Source organism: Hyperolius riggenbachi, chromosome 9 (genome assembly GCF_040937935.1).
Source record: "Hyperolius riggenbachi isolate aHypRig1 chromosome 9, aHypRig1.pri, whole genome shotgun sequence".
NCBI lineage: Eukaryota > Metazoa > Chordata > Amphibia > Anura > Hyperoliidae > Hyperolius > Hyperolius riggenbachi.
Genome location: NC_090654.1, coordinates 173,922,533 through 173,948,125, shown reverse-complemented (window position 1 = coordinate 173,948,125; position 25,593 = coordinate 173,922,533). Strand labels below are relative to the sequence as shown.

Below are 25,593 nucleotides of genomic sequence, written 5' to 3'. Positions count from 1 at the left end.
ATATTTTATTTGGAAATAAAAGTGCATTTTTTCTGTTTTGCATCCATCACTATTTACAAGCTTATAATAAAAAAAATAGAAGTATTTTATCTTTACATGCATATTTAAAAAGTTTAGACCCTTAGGTAAATATTTGTGTTTTTATTTTATTGTAATGTATTGTTTTTTTATTATTATTAAACATTTTATTTGGGTATTTTTGGGAGGGTGGATGTAAATAGTATTTTTTTTAATGTGTATATATATATATATATATATATATATATATATATATATATATATATATATATATATATATATATATATATATATATATATATATATATATATATATATATATATATATATATATATATATATATATATAATATATATATATATATATATAATATATATTTTTTTATTTTTTTTATGTAGATGTTGTTTTACTTTTTGGCCACAAGATGGCAACCTTAGATTTGTTTACATGACGTCACTCTAAGCGTAACATGTACGCTTAGGGGGGCGTAGGAGGCAGAAAAAGCAAGGCTTCCGATAGAAGCCGTCTCTTTTTCTGCGGGGGAGAGGAATCGGTGATCGGGCACCATGGCTCGATTCATTAATTCCTAGGCTAACAATTTGCGGCCGGGAGCACGCGTGAATGGCCTTGCGAGCCCACATGGCCTTCTGGACGTAGCTTCTATGTCCAGGAGGGGAAAGTAGAGAACCCGAGGTGGGTTTGATAAATCATATTAGGACACAGAGGCATGTTCTGTATACAGTGACCTGCCTCTGCGTCCTTCCAGTGTTCCTCTTTGGGGACAGCAGAGCCCCTGGGGCTGGAGGCACAATGGAAGGACACAGAGGCAGGTCATTGTATACAGAACATGCCTCTGTGTCCTAATATGATTTATCAAACCCACTTCAGGTTGTCTTTAAGGGGAAAAACCCTTGGAGGCGAAGTGGTTAAAGTAAGGATGTTGTGTTGTCTATTGTTTTTATTTATTTATGCCACCAAAGATTAAAGATAAACCATTAATACATTTTTATTAATTATTGGATTTATATAGCGCCAACATATTAAGCAGCACTGGAACTTTCTTTTACTTTTTAAGGACTTCTTAGTATACTCTCTTGCCATTAGACAAGTTTTCAAAATAGAGGCTGTACATGTCTTTTTGCATTACATCTGTGGCTAAGGTTGCAGGGTCGTTTTCCTTGCTCTTTGAGGCTAAAATAAATAAATCTTCTGGCTAACTTTAACAGCACAATGAATACAAATATCTCTGTTGTCACCTCTCATTTCATGATGTCTGCAGCATTGAAAGAGTGCAGAGTGAGGCTGTGCAGGGGGCACACCCTGATTACAGGAAGGATGTACAACTGGGAAGACACACTGTCTTTGTTGTCAGGTACACAGTTATATATAACCAAAACCCACAGATGCAATAGTGAAAATTATCTGATCAGGTGTGCTATTTTCTCAGCCCAGCAGAAAATCAGACACGTGATAATGGCGTTATTTTCACAGTTTGACCTCTAACACATCTAGCTCTGTGCAGCAAACCCTCTGACCTTATGCAGCAGTATACGTGAATGTTAGGTACTTCTCAACAACCAATCTGGAGTCATAGTCCTTTTTTAGGTACTGAGAGTCCAGATGGTTGATATTAGTTACTGCATTTTGTGCATCTTTTACATTTTGCAATACTGTAATATTTAGCTGAAGTTTACCTTGAAAGTGAAAGTCAAGACAAACTTATTTTACTTCTGCTCAGATCAGGAAACTGATAGAAGGTCATGTTTCCACTTCTGTTTGTGCTTCCTCTTGGGTAGATTTCCTTCACTTCCTATGTCAGAGACACAACAACAAAAATTAGATCACAGTTCCTAAGGGGAGAGGAAATCCCATCTTTGATAGTCGTCCTCAGTTAGGCCTTTTTCAAACGGGCAGCTGAATTGCAGTTCAGCCTCTTAGCTGCTGGCTGCTCTCTCTCATATAGGGACTCTGGGGGGAAGGGGAGGGAGGGAGGAGGGGGAGAAGCGCATCTCCACCACTTGTGCCTAGTGTTAGCAAGTGCCTGTCTACTACACAGGAGCTGCAGACAGGGAGGGAATTCGCCACCTTCAGTTTCCTGTACTCTTGTCTGAAAGAGTTCTAACACTCACCTTGCCCCTAATTTTCCCAGGTGTGACCTCCACTGCAAGGCCTGAGGCCCAGTGCACACCAAAAACCTCTATCAGATCTGCAAAACGCTAGAAGTTTTTGGAGCGTTTTTGTGTAGCAGATCTCAAATATTGTTACAGTAAAGCTGTTACTGAACAGCTTCTGTAACAAAAATGCCTGGGAAAACGCGCTGATATTGTGTTTTTCAGAGAGGTTTTCCACTTTCCTATACTTTAACATTGAGGCAGAAAAGCCTCAGAAATCTCAAAAATGCAGCAGCCCCTGAGTTTGCGTTTCTGGAAAAAACGACATGCTCTGGTGTGCACCAGACCATTTACTTTCATTAGCCAAGCAGTTTTCCCCCTGCAAGCGTTTTAAAAAACGCTTCAGAACTGCTCTGGTGTGCGCCAGCCCTCAGTCTGCTCTCCTCATGTAACAGTCATAACTAATCGGCCCAAAATCCTAAATGGATTTATAATGTGGGTGGCTGCTGGGCAGATGGGATAAATGGTGCCACTACATACTTAACCACTTCTGGACCACCAGTAGTATTAAAACATCCAGTTTTTCCCTGTTAATGGACAACGTGTGGAAAAACGCAAAACATAAACAAACACGACACACATTTCCCGCGCGGGGCTATTGACTTCAATAGCTTGTAGAATGTTACAAAATATGTATATTTGAGTAGGCGTGGGTCTCTAGTTTTCAGAATGGTGACATTTATGGCTTTTCTTGGCTGTTCAGACACTCCATGGGCTTTTCTAAGAAAGATTAACTGTATTTCTTTTGGTGTAAAAAATGGTCTTGAAAAATCAATTGGTGCTGCTTATGGTTAAGTGTGTATTGTGTGGCCAAAAAGCTATCTGATTATGTAAATAGGGTATCATTTTAATCGTGATAAGCAAAATAATAGAATTTGGGGGTTTGAGATCTGAGGCCTATGACATTTGAATTATTTTTAGCTGCAGACTGAATGAGAAGCAATAAAATTTTTATTTTCATATACTTTTTACCAAAATAAAACACTTGTAAAAAAAAACCAAAAGTGACAAAATTGAAAAGAGAATGCATAAATAGTTACTTTAGGGCATCAGTTTTTTAAATATGTATTCCATGAGGTCGTATTTACTCTTCTTTTTGCTAATAAGGGCTTGTAATCATTGGTAGTGTGCAATGAGAAAATGAAAACCACAACATAGAAAAAATACACAATTATTTCCAAATAATATATTGTCACTATACTTACTACTAGGGACATAATTCAAACCTTTTGATAACCAGGACAAATAGGCAGATAAAATGTGCGGGTTTTATGTATGGTAGCATTGTTTGTTTTAACCTCCCTGGCGGTTAATTTTTTTTTACAAATTGTGAAAAAAAAACTTTTTTTTTAATTTTTTTTTTTTGTTTCATGTAAAGCTAGCAGAGTGGTAGCTACATGAAACACCACTAGAGGGCGCATGTGGCCCTCTAGTTCGATCGCCGCCGGCAACAATAGCAAACAGGGGAACGCGTATATAACGCGTTCCCCTGTTTGGCTTCTCCTGTCGCCATGGCGACGATCGGCATGACGTCAGCCGACGTCCTGACGTCAGGCGCACTCGATCCAGCCCATAGCGCTGCCCGGAACTCATTGGTCCAGGCAGCGCAGGGCTCTGGCGGGGGGGGGGCCTCTTCTGCCGCTGCGTGTGGGCGATCGCCGCAGAGCGGCGGCGATCAAGCTGTGCGCGCAGCTAGCAAAGTGCTAGCTGCGCGCACAGCACTTTACATTGTGCAGGGTTCTCCCCAGAATTTTTTTCCAGCCGGGTGGCATGAAAAAGTAGCCGGGTGGGGTGCGACGGGGGTGGGGAATGCTTACAGCATAGGACATCTGTGCACTCCCTATCACATCCCATTCATCCCTGCACCCCCTATCACTTCCCATGCATTGGTACACCTCCTATCACATTCCATGCATTGCTGCAATCCCTATCACATCCCATGCATCCCTGTATCCCATATCATGTCCCATGCACACCTGACAACTCAAACAATACTGGGTCCTATTTCCTGATAACAGGTTATTGCACTCTCAAACATTTCATACACTACTGCACCACTAACACATTCCACATATTACTGCACGTCAGTATGCCCCCATACAGCACCCACCACACTCCACATATTACTGCACCGACCTTCAAACTTCATAGCTTATTAGATCACATGCCAGCAATCTCCTTACATTACACAGCATACATTACTGCACATACATTACAGCACATCACCATACATTACTGCACATACATTACAGCACATCACCATACATTACTGCACATACATTACTTAGCATACATTACTGCACATACAATACATAGCATACATTACATTGCATTACAGCACAATACATTACATTGCAGCCCATGCATTGCATTACATTACAGCACAATACATTGCAGCCCATGAATTACATTACAGCACAATTCATTGCAGCCCATGCATTGCATTACAGCACAATACATTGCAGCCCATGCAGTACATTACAGCACAATACATTGCAGCCCATGCATTACTACAACCATTATATTTCTAAGTTACAAAACCATTCCATACCACTATGAATACACCCTACAGTATATGGCATCGCTCTGCCCTGATCCTGTGTGCTTACACTCTTACAACACCTCCCCCTCCCCTTAGCCAATGTCACCCCCCCTACTCACTACATTGGCAGCCACGTAGTATCACCCGTCCCCCGACCACCAGCACTCCTTCCTGCCGGTCACCGAGCTCCGTGCACGCCAGGATGTTGTAGATGAAGTTATCCATCTAGTGGGGTCTCTGTTGGAACAAGGTGACCCGCTTCCCAGCCCACTGGTCCTGGAGACTTGATCGGCTGCAGCACAGGGGAGCACTGGCCAGGCCGCTCTACCGACGGGGGAGAAGTACTAGAGGACTGGAGGATGTGCTCCTTGGTTCCTGCAGCCATCTGTGTGCCGATGTGCGCTACTGTACGCTCTCACAGAGCGGATCTCCCTTTGCATAGCTGCCCCGAGTTCCCGCAGCGTTGCCCGCCCCTAGAGTCACTCAGACCTCCAGATCAGCGGCAGCCGGCAAGGATATGAGAGAGGGGAGCGATTTGCGGTAACGCGCCATAGACTTCAAATACAGGAAGTGACATCACTTTCTGCATTAGACGGCTATGGCGCGTTACCGCAAATCGCTCCCCTCGGCACACGGACAGCAAAGCAGAAGGACTGTTTGAAAATTCGGGTGGGCCTTGGATAGCACCCGGGCGGGGCTTGAAACCAGCCAGGCGGCCCGCCCACTTAATTAGTCCTGGGGAGAACACTGTTGTAAAAAATCGCCCCACCAGGGGCTGAGATATCTCCCTGTGCGGCATAGCCCGAGCTCAGCTCGGGCTTACCGCCAGGGAGGTTAAAACTATACGGGATGGAATTGGAGCAATTGTGTATTTTTTTAATTTTTTTCCTTGTTTTTCCCTTTAAAATGCATAGAAAGTAAAGTAATTACTGAAAAAAAATATCACCCCCAAAAAGTCTAATCTGTGGAGAAAAAAACAATGTATAGATCGTTTTGTTGTGATAAGTATTGAAAAAGTTATTGGCAAATGAAAGGGAAGAGCATTGACAGGTGAAAATTGCTCTGGTCCGTTAGGGTAAAAACCCTTGGGGGTGAAGTGGTTTAACCTGAACAAAACCATCAAAAGGTGCAAACACATTTCCAGTTTTGATTGGCCAATATTACCACTTCCCATACATTAAAGTGTACCTGAGACTTTTAAAACTGAAGCATTTATACTTACCTAGGGGCTCCTCCAGCCCCATGAATGCTGTGGACTCCCTTACCGTGCTCCCAGGCTGCTCCATTGTCCCGCAGTAAGCTATAGGTAAATTGGCCAGTTGCAGACGCAGAGCTATAGGGACACGCATGTATCCCAGGCCACACATGTGTGATTGAGCATGACTGAGCATTATCACGGGAAAACGAAGCAGCCTGGTGAGATGTTGTTAGAGGTTGTACCGGCGCTATGGGGACTCGGCACTATGGGATACAAGCCGCAGGTTAGTTCCTGGTTACTATTGGTTCCCACATGCTGTTAAACAGTTCCCCATCAGGTCCACTCTTGCATAGCGGCAGAGGATTGGCTACTGATATAATAGAGCCTGTGATTGGTTGATTCAAATGCATAATATGATATTTAAACTGCTGTCTCATTTGATAGTGTAATGCTGGGAATACACGGTACGTTTATTCCCGCATAATTGAGCCGCTGGCGTCCTCGCTCGTCCTCACGGGCGCCCGGATCTATTCCTGCTCGTCCTTAGCGCGGGCGCTTCCTTATCTTCCGCTCCTTTCTTCTTTTGTCCTGCCCGCCGGTATCGAGCGCAGAATCGATCCAGCGGGGTATCGGACACGTCGGAAATGATCAATCGAGCCGTCAGCGGCTCGATTATGCGGGAATAAACGTACCGTATATTCCCAGGTTTAGACTGTCATAGCTTGACAAAGGAGCAAGTGTATCGCCCCGAAACGTTGCTATATTGTATGACAGTCTGTGAATAAAAAGTAAAAGAGCAATTGGATGGTGCCGGCTTCGTTTCTTCTTCTAATGTTTACTTTTAAAAATACTTTTATTTTTTCCTAAATTTAAAGTGAAAAGTACACATTGTAGCAAAAACGCACCTTTATTGCAAAATCAAATATCATTAACTCATTAATTAATTATATTTACCTTTTGTGATAAATGGTAGAAATAGCCAAAATTATATTCATGTTTGTTTTTTTAATCTACAGTAGCACTTTTTTATTTTTAAATTGGAATTGGCACAAAATGGAGAAATAATGCATTTTTCATTCCCCCCCCCTAAAATGCATTCATTGTGGGTACTAAACCACAACGTGCCTGAAGAATGGCAACACAGTGGCAGGCAGCGGATGACGACGTGCATGAGAAGGAAAAAGCAGTGGATAGTGGCTCACTGAAGGCTTGATCCTCCCTCTTCCCTGCACACACTGTATGTGGCAGATCAGTGACTTGAGTATAAACTGAGATTTAAAGGGATACTGTAGGGGGTCGGGGGGAAATGAGTTGAAGTTACCTGGGGCTTCTAATGGTCCCCCACAGACATCCTGTGCCGACGCAGCCACTCCCCAATGCTCCGGCCCCGCCTCTGGTTCACTTCTGGAATTTCAGACTTTAATATGCAATACTGCACTGGGGGGGGTCACAAAATCTTACTTTACATTGATTATATATGGTAGATTTATACAATGTTGCTTCATCTGCAGCTGTTTGTACCTTTTCTCTAATGCACTTTACGTTGAGTATTAAGTGCGACCAGTTAGTAATCACATTTTGGATTATTGGCAGCAAAGTACAGTTCTGTGACAAAATAAAAAATGGCACCTTACTCTGAATGGCAGATCTCAGGCTCAGACTTCGTCAGCGTAGCACGCTGTGACATGCTCCACACCACCTTTTATGTGGTCCTTTTTTTATTGCCGTCTCCCACTTCAGACATTCAGAAGAACATCTGTCTTTAGAGGCTGACTCAAGCTCCGTGTTATATAATTTGTTTCAGTCTCTTAGTAACTTGGTCCAATTAAAACATGAAACGTCTCGTTTTGAAAACCAAGTTAGAGAGGTTTTGTTTTTTTTTGCAATACAGAGCACTGGAGTAAGACAAATATAGTCATAAAGAGCACTTTGTTTACCATACCGGGACCCTGGATGGTAGATGACTTTATTGGTGTATAATCATTCGCTTGTGTTATATTTTACAAAAATGATTAAATGGAGTTCTCAGTCACACCCAGTTCAGATTTTAGGGGATGAATAAGCACCCACCACCCCTGAAAACACACACATGCCTAAGACCTCCTAAAGCAACAGTAAAGTGCAAAAGTGTGTATTATTATTATTATTATTTAGTATTTCTATAGCACTGACATCTTCCACAGCGCTTTACAGAATATGTGTTATTGTCATTCACTGTCCCTCAGAGGAGCTCACAGAGGAGCTAGTGTAGTGTAGTCTAGGGCCAATTTAGGGCCAAGCCAGTTAACTTTTCTGTATGTTTTTGGGATGTGGGAAGAAACTGGAGCGCCTAGAGAAATCCCACGCAAACATGGGGAGAACATATGAATATTGTACAAATATTTTCATATACAGTATAGCTTCTGCCAAGTAGAGAAAAACTATAATTTGCTTCTTCTTTTACTTCTTTTATAGACCACGTGGCTATGATCAGTAAGCAGAGCTGCTCAATTTGTCTTTCAGAACTGAGTATTCCACTGGAAGCTGTTGACCTTTAAAAATGTAATGTTTCCCTGGTACCAAGTGATTGTTGGTATTGCACTGTTGCACAGTATAATATTGACAATATTGAGTTCCATAAGTACACACAATAGTTCATAGTACATGCACAGAACATCCAGCAACTCAAGGGTTTATGATGTTCCCATCTGTGGCCATGTAGTGTTTGTATATGCCTTTTCTACAAATCAATAAAAACATATCCCTTCATGAGTCTGACCATATTTATTCTGTACGTGGAAACCACTATGCCCTCACATTGAAAGCCAATTAAAAGAGAGTGTTACACAGGTCGGCTGACAGCCTTTTATTGTTGTGGTCTGCGTGGCATCCTGTCTCCACGTTCTCTCACTCTCTCTGTCCTTCTACTCTTTCTACGGTATTCTGCGTCGTAGCTTGGTCCTGTTAGAGGAGGCCAATGATGTTGGGGGACACCTGTACATACTTTAGGCCGGTTTCACACTGCTAACCAGCGTTAGCATTGCGGTGTGATGCCATGATTGCATCCCACCGCAATGCCAAAAATGGACTTCAGGATTTTGGCGTCAATGCTTGGTAATCCCCTTTTGGCTGACAGCCAAGCATGAAGTGAGGTTCGCTAGCGCTCACTTCCTGTGACCGAAGAAACGAATTATGCAGAAGTGTGTTAACAAAATACGCTTGCACGCATGCATGCCACAAAGCAACCATTCAAATTTTAAAAATATATGCATCACCATAGACTTTCATGACCTTCGGTGTGACGCACGTTACCGCACAAGTAGCCCACCAATGTAGGGATGCGCGTGCGTCGGTGTTTCGGGAAATTAGCCCCATAGACTTACATTGGCAAAGCATTGGCCTGTGGTAAAACAAGCCAAAGCACCGCACCAGTGTGAAAGGGGCCTCAGACGTTCGCCTGATATCACTATTTACAAAGACTTTGGAATTTTTGGCTGAGCAAAAAATAAAATGTGTATGTAGCTCTCTTGAACCTTGCATAGTGCTTTGAAGGGAATATCAGTAAAATACAGAATCTTGTGGAGATGGCTCGAACCTCCGATTTTTGGTTCACGAACCTCGAACGCGAACCATCGCAAAAAGTTCGGGTTCGCACGAACTTTCGAACCGCAATAGACTTCAGTGGGGAGGTGAACTTTGAAAACTAGAAACATTTATGCTGGCCAGAAAAGGGATGGTAAAGATGTTTCAAGGGGTCTAACATCTGAGTTTTTGCACAGAGGAGTGGGATACACGCCAAAAGTCCCGGTGGAAAAATCTGGATTTGACGCAAAGCAGCGTTTTAAGGGCAGAAATCACATTGCATGCTAAATTGGAGGCCTAAAGTGCTTTAAAACATCTTGCATGTGTATACATCTATCAGGGAGTGTAATTAGAGTACTGCTTCACACTGACATACCAAGCTCACTGTGTAACGCACCGCGAACTAATGTCTTACTGCCTTATCAACTTTCGATGGTTCTTTCTCTACCATTGTTAAAGAGACTCTGTAACAAAATTTGCAGCCTTATTTCTTTTATCCTATAAGTTCCTATACCTGTTCTAATGCGGTCTGTCTTACTGCAGCCTTTCCTAGTTGCACAGTGGCTGTATTATCTCTGTTATATAATCTAATCTTCTTTCCTCTGACGGCTTTGTCGGGCTCAGGCAGGAATGTGCTGGTCTGCTTGTGATAGGATAGAAGCTATATACACCCTCTCCACGCCCCCTGCAGGCTCTGTATGAGTCACAGACTAAGCTCCTCTCAGCCTATCTTAAGCTGGTTAGAAGCCATGTTTTTTGTTTGTAAACACTGCCTAAAACTGGCAATTACAAGCCAGGATCGCAGCAGGGAGTGGAAGAAACAGCATAGAGGGGCCCAGGAGAACATAATGAATAGAATGGTATGCTTTTTATTGTAAGAATTTTAGAGTACAGATTCTCTTTAAAGCTTACATCAATTTTTTTGAATTCGTTTTTCTGCTGTTAACCAAAAAATTATACAGCGCTCAGATGCCCACGCCAAATGCAATCAATAGGATTCAAATATATTAAATACAATCAATATGATTCATACATATTATGACACATATAATGTCCTATGCAGAAATTTCACACCAATCTGGTGTGTCTGCAAAAGAAAATACAGTTCCTGTATGCCACACAATTCTATGGGTACGCTTCAGGAAAAAAACCTTGAGTCGGTCCTTTACTGTAAATGCTATTTCTGTACCAGATCAGCGCTCCAACCATGAATTCTCTATGTATAAACTGTAACCACCACCAGGGACACCCTAAAGGATCCACACTCACCAACTGCGGTGGGCCAGTAGCTACAGTGACCTTAGATCGCCTTTGGGGTACTTGCCAGGCTCCCCACACCCTGTGGCTGATGCCGCTCAGAAGTCTCTCCTTGTCTCCTCCTTCTTGAGTCACATATATATCTACATATATATCTAACTAATGTAATGATCGCTGCTGCAGCAGGTGTTGCTGGAAGTAGTAGTGCTGCAGCTCAGGCAGTTCTGATGTCTTTCCATGCAAGTTGCATAGCTTTGTCTGTCTTTCCCTGCTGTCAGCTTGTGACTGATTATCATTCACCTGTGTGGGAATCTTCATGTCTGCTCCCATTGGATGACCTCAGTATAAAGATCTGCTTCCTGCAGGGTTTCCTTGGGTTTTCATAGCTTCAGTTTAAGCTAGTCTTGCTGTCGCTTCAGCCCCCGATCGTGTTTCTTGTTCTAAAGATACTTTGCTGGTCTTTGCATCATATATTGGTTCATTGCCAATATATATGCATACCAGCACGTTTATTATTTTCCTTGTATTCGTGTTACGTTGATACATCAGTGTCGCTGATGTATACGTACACGAACTGTTTATATCCTGTGTGCAGTTAGTCAGCCTTCCAGCACGTTTTGGTAGGTTGCGCGTACCGTGACCACCCGTGCTGAGGTAGTTACCCTGCTCCTGGTTCTGTTTGTGGATTGCGTTCATCTCTGCGAAGAGATAACGAATCCTTCTGAATCCTGTTCTGTTACCGTTTGTGGATTGCGTTCATCTCTGCAAAGAGATAACGAATCCTTCTGAATCCTGTTCTGTTACCAATTGTGGATTGCGTTCATCTCTGCGAAGAGATAGCGAATCCTTCTGAGTCCTGTTCCCTGTATTACTCCAGTCCTAGTCAGCGTTCCTGCTTATGTCATATATCGGTTCATTGCCTATATATACATATGTTAGTCAGACGTTACAAATAGTTTCATTGATAGCTGTAATTGTAATACGCTAGGAAAACATACTTATTGTATATTTGTCTGTGTTACGTTCATCTATCTTGATCCTGCTATTTCCTGACTATCCTGTCCTGTCTTTGTGAGGCACGCCATCGCTGCAATCGCATTGGCTGCCTCATTCCAGTCTGTCTTGTTTTGGACGCTTGCTGTCGCTAAGTAGCCGCTAGCTAGCAAGCGTTCATTCTGTCTACCTGTCCTGATCTCCTCAGTTCTGGTTTATGCGCTCAGCGCTACTTTGCGCTGAGACGTTATAACGAAAGCATTGTTTGTGGCTGTCAGATCTGCACCGGCTCTGTGCGCCACAATCTCCTATTGGAGTCAGTCCTCCCCTCCACTATACTAGGGATAGCCTGTTTCCTTGTGCTAGTGTGTGTACCTCCTCCACGTCAGCTCATGCGTTGCATGCTGACTGTGGAGAATACACCACCAAGCCTTACAACTAATATAGCAAACAAAGGCTATCACTGCGCAGATATCTTATGAGAAAAAACGGATTATTAAAAGGTTCCACTCACATGTCACAAGCAGATGGAAAGCTTGTGGAGTATAGGAACGGGCTCCACCCCGTGTGGCCTCCTGGGCTGGACGCCGTTTAGATGTAATCTTAGGGTCCCACTCGCTCCACCACGCCACCGCGTCCCACTGCTCCCGCATGTATCACTTCCGCATGTGGCTCCTTCCTATCGATTCTGTCATGAGAATGACTCATTCAGAGAATGTTATGAAGGGCAAGTCTGCTAAGTCAGCTAAGTCCTCCTCCTCCCCCCAGCCACGAACAACACCACGGGAAAGCTGAGCAGCACAAGCCCCCTGCGACGCCTGCTGCGGTTGTTCTTCCGCCTCCTCCTCCTCCTTCAAAACAACACCTTCCCCATCATCTGACTCCTCTTCCCCACACGACTCTTCCCCCTCCTCCTCCTCCCCCCTCTGTGCTGCCACAGGTGTTGAGGAAACATCTGATTTTGATGAGAATTGATCCCACAACTCTTCCTCCTGTTCCTGTTCACGCTCCTCCACAGCTTGAACCACCACTCTAAGCACGGCACGCTCCAGGAAGAAAGCATATGGGATCAAGTCGCTGATGGCGCCTTCACTGGGACTCACCAGGTTTGTCACCTCCTCAAACGGCTGCATGAGCCTGCAGGCATTTCGCATGAATGTCCAGTACTTCGGCCAGAACATCCCCATCTCCCCAGACTGTGTCCTTTGACTGTAATTGTAGAGATAATGTTTGATGGATTTCTTCTGTTGTAGCAGGTGGTCGAACATCAGGAAAGTTGAATTCCAGCGAGTCGGGCTATTGCAAATCAAGCGTCTCACCGGCAAGTTGTTTCTCCGCTGAATATCGGCGAAGCGTGCCATGGCCATGTAAGACCACCTGAAATGCCCACACACCTTCCGGGACTGCTTTAGGATGTCCTGTAAGCCTGGGTACTTAGACACAAATCTCTGAATTATGAGATTCAGCACATGTGCCATGCAGGGTACATGTGTCAACTTTCCCAAATGCAAAGCAGAAATGAGATTGCTGCCATTGTCACACACCACGTTGCCTGTTTGTTCAGAGCAGCCAGGAGAGCTGCTCCAGTGTGACTCTCCACTTTGAGGCAAGACATGTCTTGTCGTACCTGGCATGCAGCATACGCCTTGGGGAGCTGGGGCTGTGTAGCTGGAGAGGAGATCACAGCACCAGTAGAGTTGAACTGCCACTCAGCCAAGGAGGAGGACGACAGCGAAGAGGATGTAGCAGGAGGAGAAGGAGGGGAGGTGGCAGCAGGCCTGCCTGCAAGCCGTGTAGGTGTCACAAGTAGGTCTGCTGCACAGCCACGTACTCCCTGCTTGGCAGCGGTCACCAGGTTGACCCAATGGGCTCTAAGTAATGTACATGCCCTGACCGTGCTTGGCAGACCAGGCATACGCGGTCAGATGGACCTTTGACCCAAAGCTGTGTGCCAGAGATGACACCACTTGCCTTTAAACTTCATGGTACAGTTTGGGTATCGCCTTTTTGGAGAAATAATTGCGGCCTGGTATCTTCCACTGCGGTGTCCCAATGGCCACAAATTTTTGGAAGACCTCAGAGTCCACCAGCTGGTATGGTAACAGCTGGCGAGCTAACAGTTCCGCCAAGACAGCTGTCAGACGCCAGGCAAGGGGGTGACTGGCAGACATTGGCCTCTTCCACTCAAATATTTCCCTCACGGACACCTGACTGCTGCTGTGGGCAGAGAAGCAGGAACCGCTCAAGATGAGAGGTGGAGTGGAGGAGGGTGGCTGTGATTGTGAAGGTGCAAGGCAGAAAGCGGCTGAAGATGATCCACCTGAAGGAGGAAGAGGAGAAGGAGGGTGGCTTTGCTTTTGTGTGCTGCTTTTCCTCTGGTGAGCTTTCCAATGCAGTTTGTGCCTTTTCTCCATGTGCCTTCGTAAGGCAGTTGTCCCTATGCAGCTGTTGGCCTTTCTACGGCTCAATTTCTGGTGGCAGAGAGAACAGATGGCATTGCTCTGATCTGAGACAGACACACACAAAAATTTCCAAATCGCTGAGCCCCCCTGGGGTGATGGCACTATGGTGGCATCAGCAGCTGACGTTGAAGGGCATGTTGGCTGGCTGTCCATAGGTGGCGATACATGGTGCGAGACACTGCCACCAGTTGTTTCTGAAGACAAGCTCCCCCTGCTTCTTTTAGCAACTCGTCTCCTCCTACTCCTCTCTGACTCCCCCTCTGAACTGTCCCCCTGGTCATCGTGTCTCTTAGGATCCCACGTGGCATCTGTATCATCATAATCATCCTCCCCAGCTTCGCCTGCCTCAGACACCTCATAAACTGCACCAACAGTAGGTACTTCATCATCCTCCTCCTCACACGTTACGTCCATAGTGTTGCCTAACTCAGACATATGAGGTGGTGTAACTTGCTTAGCGCCTTCATCTGGTTGTAACAATAATGTCTGTGAATCAGTTAATTCCCCACCAAAAAACTCCTGCGAAGTGTCAAATGCAGCGGATGAGGTGCTCATAGGTGCTTGTAGTAGCGCTAATGGCTGCGGAAGATGAGTTGTTCTGTGTTAAATAGTCAACCATGTCCTGACAATCTTGGGAGTTGATGGGACGTGCCTTCTTCTGAGCACTGTACTTTGGTCCAGGGCCGCACGAAATCACGTCAGCACGATCTCGAACAGACCTGCCGGGTGGCCTGCCTCTGGGTCTGCCCCTGCCTCTGCCTCTACCTGTTTTGTCCATATCGGGGGGGGGGGGGATGAAGTGAAAGGTATGCACTGACTTTACTAATACAATGTGCAGTCACACAGGTGCAGTGAAAGGTATGCAGTGACTGGTATTACAATACAATGTGCAGCTGTCACACAGGTGCAGTTAACAGGTATGCACAGACTGGTGTATTACAAGGTGTGCGGTCACACAGGTACTGTGAACAATTATGCAATGACTATTACAAATTTGCAGCTGTCACACACACAGGTACCGTGCAGTGACTAGTGGTATATAACACTGTGTGCGGTCACGTAGGTAGGTAGGTAGGTGCCTTGAACAACAGGTGGGTATGCAGTGATTGGTATTACAAATGTGCACCTTCCACACACACACAGGTACCGTGAACAGGTGCAGTGACACTGCGTGCGGTCACGTAGGTAGGTAGGTGCATTGAACAACAACAGGTGGGTATGCATTGATTGGTATTACAAATGTGCAGCTGCCTGTCACACACACAGGTAGTCACTGAATGTGCTGGGCCTGGCAGTGGCACAGTAGGAATTACCAAGGCTGTATATGCAACACAAGTGTCTGTGGGACACACAAAAAAATACAAAAAAAAATAGATCACAAGAACAACATTAGCTCTCAAAGGAGCTGTTGAGGATGAGGCGTGCTTTTTAGCAATAAGATCAGCAAGAAGGAGCAACCTAACAAGCCTAACACAAGAGCCTAACTAAGCTTTCCCTGCCAGCAGCAAGGTTCTCTCCCTTCTCTAATTACTGCACACGAGTGAGTGAAATGGCTGATGCTGCCTGCGTTTTATAAGGGGGAGGGGGCTCCAGGAGGGAGTGTAGCCTGATTGGCTACCCTGTGCCTGCTGACTGTGATGTAGAGGGTCAAAGTTGACCCTAATGACGTAATATAGGGGGTGAGTCGAACGCCCATAAAGTTTGCGGTTCACCGCGAATGCAAACAACCGAAGTTCGCACGAATAAGTTTGCGGTCGAACCGTTCAGGCCATCTCTAGAATCTTGTACTTACAGTATATACAGTACTAGCTGGGTTTAAAATCAATCTACTGATTCTTTATTGAAGGTAAAAGCTATATTAAATTGTTATATTTTATGTATACATTTATTTCAGCTTTAAAAATATATCTTTCTGCTGTGCATTGGTTAACAGCCTGTATTTCTATAAGGACAAAGGGGACACACTCTGTAATATCTCTATTCCATCTCCTCTCTGTGTCCTGGTCTCTTGACCTCCAGAAATGGAAGAAGTGGAAAAAATTAGATGATTCATTATGAGCCGACGTTAAATTATAATGTCCTTCATCCGTCAGGAGAGAGTGAACCTCATTTTAACAATGTGGAATTGATGGCGCTAATTCAGCAGCTGCAACCTGCGCCCCTTCTGAGTGCAGAATGGGACGGTCACACGTCTGAGCATTGCAAGAGGTATATATGACTTCATGTCTGTCCTTTGAACAGATTTTTATGAGGTCAGGAAAAAAAGGACTGAAATAATGAGTTTGGCAGAATGAGAGTAACTTTATAGGGCTTAAGTTGTAAAAAGGGTAGGGAATTCAGAAGAATCGCCTCAGTCCAACTTAATAATATTTAAAGGAATTTGTACTTACAGCCTGTATATAGTTACTATTTAAAATAAGGCCAATAAGTGCTGCCCTTATGCTTTGCAATATTAAAAAGGACCTTAACCTCTAAGCGTGTTTGCTAATTCCAAACAAGTGCTCAAGAATAGGTCAACTCAAAGCTGGAACAAGGCCTTCTAGTGCCCAAGGCAGTGACACCAAATATCCAACCTCTGCTCCACCCAGTAAAAATGTGTTTCAGCTGGTTAACATCATTTGTTGTGATGGGTTAGACAGCATTTTTTTTCTGTTTGTTTTTTTCTACCCCACATTACTGCAATAAGTTTAGAATTAAGAGCAGGTTTGAATGTTAAGCTGAGTACCCACCCGGCGATAATTGTGGTGATATTACCTGACATCGGTGCATCATCCCCTGCAGTGATCGTGCATCGTTACGGTACGGACACGCCAGATCGGATCGTTAAGATTCCCGATGGCTCAGCACAAAGTACCGTGATCACTTAATTCCCATTCACGCCTGTCGTCAAGTGGAAATCGCTGGACCCGTCGGGTAATGAGTACGTAGCTTTAGACCTGTATCACAAAAGCAATCACAAGCTCAGTAAAAAGATCATGGAATGGGAATCACAGAATAAACTTTCCTTGCTTATTTTAGCACTATAGCGCTATACTGCGCAGGGAATGAGTGAGTGCGCCATCTCTCTGGAAGTCATGCGCACGTGCCATCCTTTATTGCATGATTATGATTCACTTGGATTGGACCAATGGATTTGCATGATTTGGCCAATGGAATTGGACAAATCATTTTACATAAATGGACCAATCAGATAGGGCCAATTGATTTGCATAATTGGTCCAACCAGATGTGGCCAATCCAATAGCTCAATTAGATCAATCACATTGGACCAATCACATTGCAGGATTGGATCTATCACATTGCATGATTGGACCAATCACATTGAACTAATGACATTGCACAGCTGGACCAATCAGAAAGGACAAATTACATTGCACGATTGGAGCAATCTGGGCCAATTGTGCAATTCTATTGATCCAATCTAATTGGACCCCAGTCACCCTGTGTCTGACTGTGCCAAATTTGAGGAAGGGCTGCAGTTTAAATATTCTCATTTAAAATAAATAGCTGATATTTGATTGGCTGCTGTAAGCTCCACCATGAATTTTAACCCCCGTCATCCAATAACCACATTGTGCAAAGTTTGGGATCTCTGGCTTTAATACTGCAAAAACGTGTATTCTTTTCTGTACAAACACACATACACATGCATGCACACACTCACTAATTGGTGGTTCAGAGCCATTACAGTAATGAAGTTGATGCAGAAGCATGCGTTGCGTTTCCCATGTCTCTGCAGATGTCCTGGCTAAGCGGAATGTCTCACCCCTTCTGTGCTCGTTGGAAGATCACTCCTGCTACCTCCATGGAAATAAAAAGTCACTTGGCATAAAAAGTAGTTCAGTCCCAAAATTTCCACTGATGATATACTGTCTAATAATGATATACCCGTTTTTTAAAACCCTTAGTAAGTATAAATGGCAAATATCCATCCTCATTCATATTAGTAGGGACACCCACCAAGGTTACCAACAAGATCTCCTTTGTTTAAGTCCCTCACTTCCTCTGACCTGTGCTGTTTGGGAGTGCCTGCTGTGGAATAAGGACCTCTCCCTTCCAGTGCTGACATAACGGGATGCCTGGATTTGTATTCCTGCCAGTCTGACTCACACTGACAGTGCCCTTGGATTAAGTTTTTGCAAAGGGATAGTGGAGCACTTCTCCGTATTAATGGTGGATGTGCCTCGGTAGAGCCAGCTGCACTCTGGGTCCTTAGTAGTCAAAGTAAATGAAACCGGCACCATCCAGTATTTTCTGCTCTTTTATTTCCTTCAAATGATCATGACAGCATATATGGCAACGTTTCAGGGCAGCCGCCCCTTTATCAAGCTAAGCTGTCTATGTACAAATGCTAACTGACATAATGCATCTTTATATACACAGCATGGTATGACAAATGACCAATCACAACACTCCAAATGAGTGCACCAATCAAATGGTCCCATTTCTAGCGGACCTGATGGGGAAATTGTCACAAGAACTTCTCATAGGTCACTTTAAATTTGGGCCCATCCCATCCCACCTCCCCAACCCCACCAATGTCCGCACTAACCCCAGCGCCGCCCTCTTGCTACGTAGCATTTACTGTTACTCCCTTGTGGTCGCCGCAACGGCGGACCAGATGGGGAACTAGTCTGTGTGACGCGGGTGGGCGGCGCTTATGCGCCGCCGCCTGCATTTCCCTAGTATCTGCAGACGCAGCCGGCAAGACTACGCCGTTCTGTGCTGCTCTGATGTCACAGACGAGGGCAGGAGCTGAGGTGGCAGCCAATGGGAGGAAACCTCCCGCCCACAGCCAGATATCCACGTTGTCTCACATACCAATAAAAATAGAGTGCATAGCGCTGCACTAACATCAATAAATCAGGGAGGCTGGAGGAAAGAAAAAAGGGGGGGAAAGAGGAGTCATGTTATATATATATATATATATATATATATATATATATATATATATATATATATATATATATATAAGCAACATTAATTCGAGAGACCATAGTAATCGGAGTAAATAGGTTAATTATACACAGCATATAATCTATGAAGCTGGACACTACGAAGCGAAGGATGTAAAAATTATATAAACTGTAATAAATCAAATTCTCTATTTAACCCTCTCGGCTCCATAGTGTTCAGCTTTTTAATCCAGAACGCTTCTCTATATAATAGCTTTTTCAATCTATCACCTCCTCTCCTAAGGGGCCCAACCTGTTCAATGACCATATATCTAAGTTGACTAACATGATGGTTAGCTTTTTTAAAATGACATGCCACTGCCTGGTCAGTCAAGCTTTCTCTGATCGCATATTTATGCGATGATAACCGTTTTTTGAACTTTTGCGTAGTCTGCCTGAGGTAAAGAAGTCCACATGGACATTTTAATGCTTAAACAACATAGGTTGCGTCACAAGTGAAGCAGCCATGTATCTTAAATTTTGTACCTTTGTAGGGGTGTACAATTTGGTCACCCCTAATGACCGAGTTACAATGGACGCAGTTCATACAAGGGTACGTTCCTCTGCGATTAGATCTTGACTGATCCTGCCTGTGGTGTGGATTGAAATCTGCTCTAACCAATTGGTCTCGCAGATTGGGTGCCCTCTTATATGAGATAAAAGGTGGATTTTTAAAGTGTAGTATCTCCGGAAAGGTATCGGTGAGTAAGTACCAGTGTCGTTTTACAATTTCTGCTATATTATCACTTTCAGTGTTGTATCTAGTCACAAATGGTATTCTCTCACCCACATCCCTCCATTGGCTCCTTCTTACCGAGTCATTACTCATAGCCCTATCTCTCGCTGTCTGTACTATTGCCTCAGGATAACCTCTGTTTGTAAATTTATTATGCATCTCACTCATCCTCTGCGACCTGGCCTCCTCATCCACAACTATCCTATGCACCCTTTGAAATTGACCCACTGGCACGGATCTCCTAGTGGCCCACGGATGGAAACTCCCATAATGCAATCGGGAGTTTACATCCGTGGGCTTAGTAAAGAGATCCGTAACCAGTCTCTGATTTTTACGTATAACTAATGTATCCAGAAAACTAACCTGTTCTCTAGAACTGTGAACTGTGAGTCTAATGTCTGCACATTTCCCCATAAGTTGGTCAAAAAATTCCACAAGGGTCGAATGTGGCCCCACCCACACACAAAATATATCATCTATATAGCGAAACCACTGGATCGCATATTTTGTAAATACATTTGGATAAACAAACATCTCTTCATAAACTCCCATGTATATATTTGCATAGGCTGGGGCCACATTCGACCCCATGGCCCTTCCCCTCATTTTCATATAAAATTGATCCTCAAATATAAAGTAGTTACACTTCAATACCAACTCAAGTAATTTACAAGTGAACCGTCTCTGTTGGAAAAATCTTGGATTAAGTTTTGTCTCTCGCCAATAATGCTCCCTGTGCTTCTGCAACTCTAGGCTATACAATAGACAAATCAATACTTTGGTTGTGAGAATAAGGTGGGACGTCACATGCTGCTGGACAATTGTTTTTGTTTTTTTTAATTGTTACAAACTTTCTTGAAGTGAATGGCATATAGCTTGCCTTTTATTATCATTTGTTATGCTAGTTACCTGGCTGTCATGCTGATCTTTTAACTTCAGCACTTCCTGAGTAGGAACTGTAAAATAGAGACCATGAAGTCAGACCACCTAATAAGTATACTCATTCTGGGTGAGTGATTGAGAAATAGATGATCAACCCAACGACCAAAGTAGCAGCATTTAACTATGGCAGTTTTCACGTTCCTCTCACTTCAGGTCTACTATAATTATTTTGCTCACATTCCTGTCCTATTCTTCTCATACTTGTGTTGCTTTCCTCCAAATGTTTTGGTTTTCTCTGGGGGCTGGTTCACAGTACTCAGTTAAATTGTAGAATAATTCTGCATGTCAACTCAGTGCCCATACAGTTCTATGGGCCTGTTTACAGTACTGCATTGTAACTGATCATGTTATTCTAACTCCCTGCACGCAGGCTTTGTATTAAAGTCTATGGCCAGTCTCCATTGCAGTTCACACTCATTATAAAGCATGCATTATGCAACTGACCACTGTGAACAGGACCTCAGAGAACGTTCACACTACGTGCACTACATAATTCCTGCACCACAACGTGGCCATGAGGCAATGCACGCTCTGCATGTAAAAAAATGTGCATTACTTCATATCATGTTAATTTGCTATGGAAAGTACATCGTTTTAGGAGTCAAATGAAGCTGGACTATATTATATCTTAGTGCCTGTTGCCAACAAGATCCCATCATCACTCGCAGCTGAAGTTTTGGAGCTAAACTTTCCATAACCAGCCACTTCTGAAATCCCAACCACTAGCTGGAGTTTGGCTGTATAATGAATCCTAAATGACCACTATGGGCTTGAAGGCGGCACTTATAGGGCTAAGTATAGGAAGACACGCTACTATGTAAGGAAGGCACGCTCCTAAGGAAGACATGCTCCTTACATAACAGCGAGCGCTTCTATGTAATGCATGCTTAGTGGCCGCTCCATCACATTAAGGTGCGCTGTATAACGGTGCAGCTTAAAGTGAACCTCCAGACTAAAAATCTGCTCAGCAGCACTGAAAAGGCTTGGTGTTTCTTTAACAGTTTCACAGCATCAGAACTTTGTTTTTCTTACCCAAGCCTCATTTTTAGCTGCACAGAAGCTAAGTTCAGCCCCATTAAAGAAATCTGCCTGGGCATTTTTCCCCTGATGCTGTGCAAAGCATGATGGGATTTATGATGTTGTTGTGTTCTCCTTCTGCCGTTTTGGCGCAAATTTGTTTTTTGTTTTTTTAATTTGAAATATGAAGCCTAGCGCGAGCAGCTGGGAGGGGTGATCAGGACACAGGACAGTTGGAACTGTGTCTCATGCTCCCTTTCTCCTCCTTTCAACCAAAAAGATGGCTGCCCCCATGAAATCACAAATATTTGCCTGTTCTTTTAAAACAGGTTGGGTAAGAGATTATATTATTTTAATCAACATAAATAATGTAACTTAATGACAGTATATTTGTTTAGGCTGAAGTTTCTCTTGAATGAATCAAGCCCTATAGCCACTAAATGCATTAGAGCTTATGGCAGAACCCAATTTACCAACACATGCCTAAACTATCTTCTTCGTTTGCATTAACCTGTTTTGTTAGAAGACAAAATTAAAGGATGGGGCAGATTTTGCAATATTATTTGATTGATGTCTCAGAGCCCCATGGAGCAGAGGTGTAGATTGGCTTTTCAGCACCCAGGGACAAAGACAGTTTTTGTGCCCCCCTTTGGACAAAATGGGCATGGCCACACATCAAAATGTGGTCATGGTCAGGGGTGGAACCAAAAGTTATTTAGATAGCTATATGTGCCTCCTCTCCCCATTCAGATAGCCAGATGTGCCCCCTTTAAATAGCCAAATGTGTGCCCCTTTAGTTAGCCAGATGTGCCCCCCTTCACCCTGTTTAGATAGCCAGATGTGCCCCCTTTAGATAGCCTTATTTTGCTGCTGTTAACGCTTCTGCAGAGGGAGGAAGAGAAGCAGGGGCACTTCGGGCAGCCAGCGAGCCGCCTCTCATGCATTTTTCTTTTGGTAGCATGCAGGGAAAATCAGAATCGCAAATCGGATTTGCAGTGTGCAGGGAGCCTCAGGACTCCTGCACACTACATGCGATTCTGATTTGCGATTTTGACGCAATTTTACATGTGATTCCGATTTGCGATTTTTAATCCAGGGCTGTGGAGTCGGTCCAAAAATCCACCGACTCCGACTCCGCAGTTTAGGATTCCACCAACTCCGACTCTTCGACTCCGACTCCTCTAATTTGCATATTACAATTTTGTTGAATAACAGTATGTAACGTGAAATTCGTCTCTTAACTGCCAACGCTTAGGAATTTTACAAGACGACTGAAGTGAGAAGGATATGTAAACTACTATATTTATTCCCTTTAGACTAAAACTAGTCCTTGGTAAGAGTACTTGTAAAAGGTACAGACCGGAACAAAGAACATCTATCAGGCCCTAGGCAATGTAACTGTGGGTACATGTAAGAGTGATGTGCAGGTACTCTGCAGGGGAATGAGGAGATTCTTCCTCTATTACACATTCTTCATGCACAATCTGAACAAGGTTTATGGGTGATAGACCACACCTCTGTGTTCAATGTGCACAACATTCTCGGGGGATTCCCTGCAGCTCTGTGGAGAGTGCATATGTAGAGTATAGTACTACTGTGTAACAAAGTAAACCTGAGACAGATGAAATTAAAGTTTTATACATACCTAGGGCTTCCTCCAGCCCCCTTCAGGCTAATCAGTCCCTCGCTGTCCTCCTCCGCCACCTGGATCTTCTGCTATGAGTCCAGGTACTTGAGCCAGTCTGGTGTAGTGCGCATGCACACACTCCGCCGCCGGGAGCGTCCTACACCTGCCCAGCACTATTGCGCAGGTGCAGAATGCTCCTGGCTGTGGAAGCGGCACGTAGCCAGACTGCTCTGACTGGCTGAATTACTTGGACTCATAGCAGAAGATCCAGGTAGTGGAGGAGGACAGCGAGGGAGTGATTAGCCTGAAGGGGGTTGGAAGAAGCCCCAGGTATGTATAACACTTTTCTTTTCATCCGTCTCAGGTACCCTTTAATTTGTACTCACCAAACCAAATTTTAACAACATATTAAATTATTTGATTTCATGAGCAAAGAGAGTGCACACATTTGCATAAATCAGCATCAATGCAGAATTATTTCCATCTCATTGACCATCTCTATTAGTAACACGGCTACACATCAGGCTCTATACCAGCATAGATGTTATTTCGTATATATAAGAGATTCCTGTGTACACATCATATATACTGTACAGTCACAATCAGATGTGTATATCTGAATTTAAAAATATGGGGACTGCTTTATTGAAGCAGCAGAAGTAACTAATTTTGATTGGTTAATTTCATTTTTGTGGACTGAACGCAGCTATTACTGTATATATACTGTATATATACATTATTTTTAATGACTATTATCTGAGAAATAGAATATTTTATCATATTTTCTATTTTAATTACAGTTACAAATTCATTGGGAGTCGGAGTCGGTGCATTTTTTCCCGACTCCGACTCCACAGCCCTGTTTTAATCGTTACTGCATGCTGCATTTTTTCTGCGTTTTTTTATAGCAACTAGAGAAAATCGGAATCGCAAAGCAGATTTGCAGTGTGCAGGGGGCCTTAAGGCTATTTTACGGTTTGTGTTTCTGCAGTGTTTATGTCCATTCACAACGCTTTGTTTTCTTCATGAGAAGCAGAACAAAGTTTTGTGCAGCATGTGATCTCCCATACTACCTATTATTCACAGAATAAAGGCTGAGGAAGAGATTTACATTCCATATTATTTAGTCAGAAGGCTGAGGAAAACTCAGTTGAGCTAACCTGACTGCCTAGTTCAAAAGAAGCTGCCGCCAAATGTATTTTCAATAATATGAATAGCTTCATTTACCACCACTGCCACCACCACTTTAAAAGATAATTGGTTACTAGGTGCATGCAACACATAAATACTTGTTATGAATATGTTGCATGCAGCCACTCGTTCTTAATAATATTAATAAGTTGGCAGTGTGCATGCTATTTATGTTCATTATATTAATTGATATGAGATGTGAGATTATTTCAATAAAGTATTGAATGGAAAGCACACCTGCAACTTCTTGGTGACGTGCCTGGTCAAGACGCCCGACAGCCCACCGGGCTGGCAACTTGTAGTAAATATTAATGACCAGCACCATCAAGTGTAGTTATGCTCTTTCATTTCACAGAGGTTATTGACTCATTGCTCATGAGTCAATGTGTCATGTGTCAATTGAGCAATGTGTCATTAATGTATATGACAAATAAGAGGTTATTTCAGGCACTGAATTCTGTTTATAACCTTTCTTTACCTTTATGAGTTTAAAAATTATTTAAATTATTATTTTGTTTAGTAAAGTAGTTATAAAATACAGGGGGAGATTTATCAACGCATTACCGACAATTTTTTCTTCTGTTCTAACCATGATTCTGCATGATAATAACAACCTTCTTAAATCCTAGGTAATAGTGGCAATTTAGCATGAATTTCTAGAGCTGCACTACAGAAAAGTGCAAATCCATCCCTAAATTGGCGCAGATTAAGAAGTGCTTGATAGCAGTTCTACAGATGTAGAACTGTAGGCTAGACATGATTGCAGAGTGCAGGCTAAATATGATTTGTGATGTGCTCCTCCCCCCTGCTGAATTCCTCCTCAGAGCCTGCTGCTATCAATACAGCAGGTGTGTTGGTTACCTCAGCAACAGCAATTCCCCTCATACACTGCACTGTCTGAGAGACCTTCCTAGCTCATCCT

The 25,593-nt window shown here is 43.5% G+C and overlaps 1 protein-coding gene and 1 long non-coding RNA gene across 6 annotated transcripts in view; one reads left to right on the top strand and one right to left on the bottom strand.

Annotated features, from left to right (window-relative positions):
- The window catches only part of LOC137532796 (uncharacterized), a 74,664-nt gene extending 56,723 nt beyond the window's left edge, over window positions 1–17,941 (bottom strand). For both annotated transcript variants that reach the window (XR_011024004.1, XR_011024003.1), the window contains exons 1-3: window positions 17,868–17,941; window positions 16,958–17,139; window positions 1,714–1,829 (exon numbers count right to left, since the gene is read on the bottom strand). This is a non-coding gene — a long non-coding RNA (uncharacterized lncRNA). The remainder of the gene's footprint in view (window positions 1–1,713; window positions 1,830–16,957; window positions 17,140–17,867) is intronic.
- Window positions 1–25,593, top strand: part of ARHGEF3 (Rho guanine nucleotide exchange factor 3) — a 679,117-nt gene that overhangs the window by 429,321 nt on the left and 224,203 nt on the right. The gene's annotated exons all lie outside the window — the stretch shown is intronic.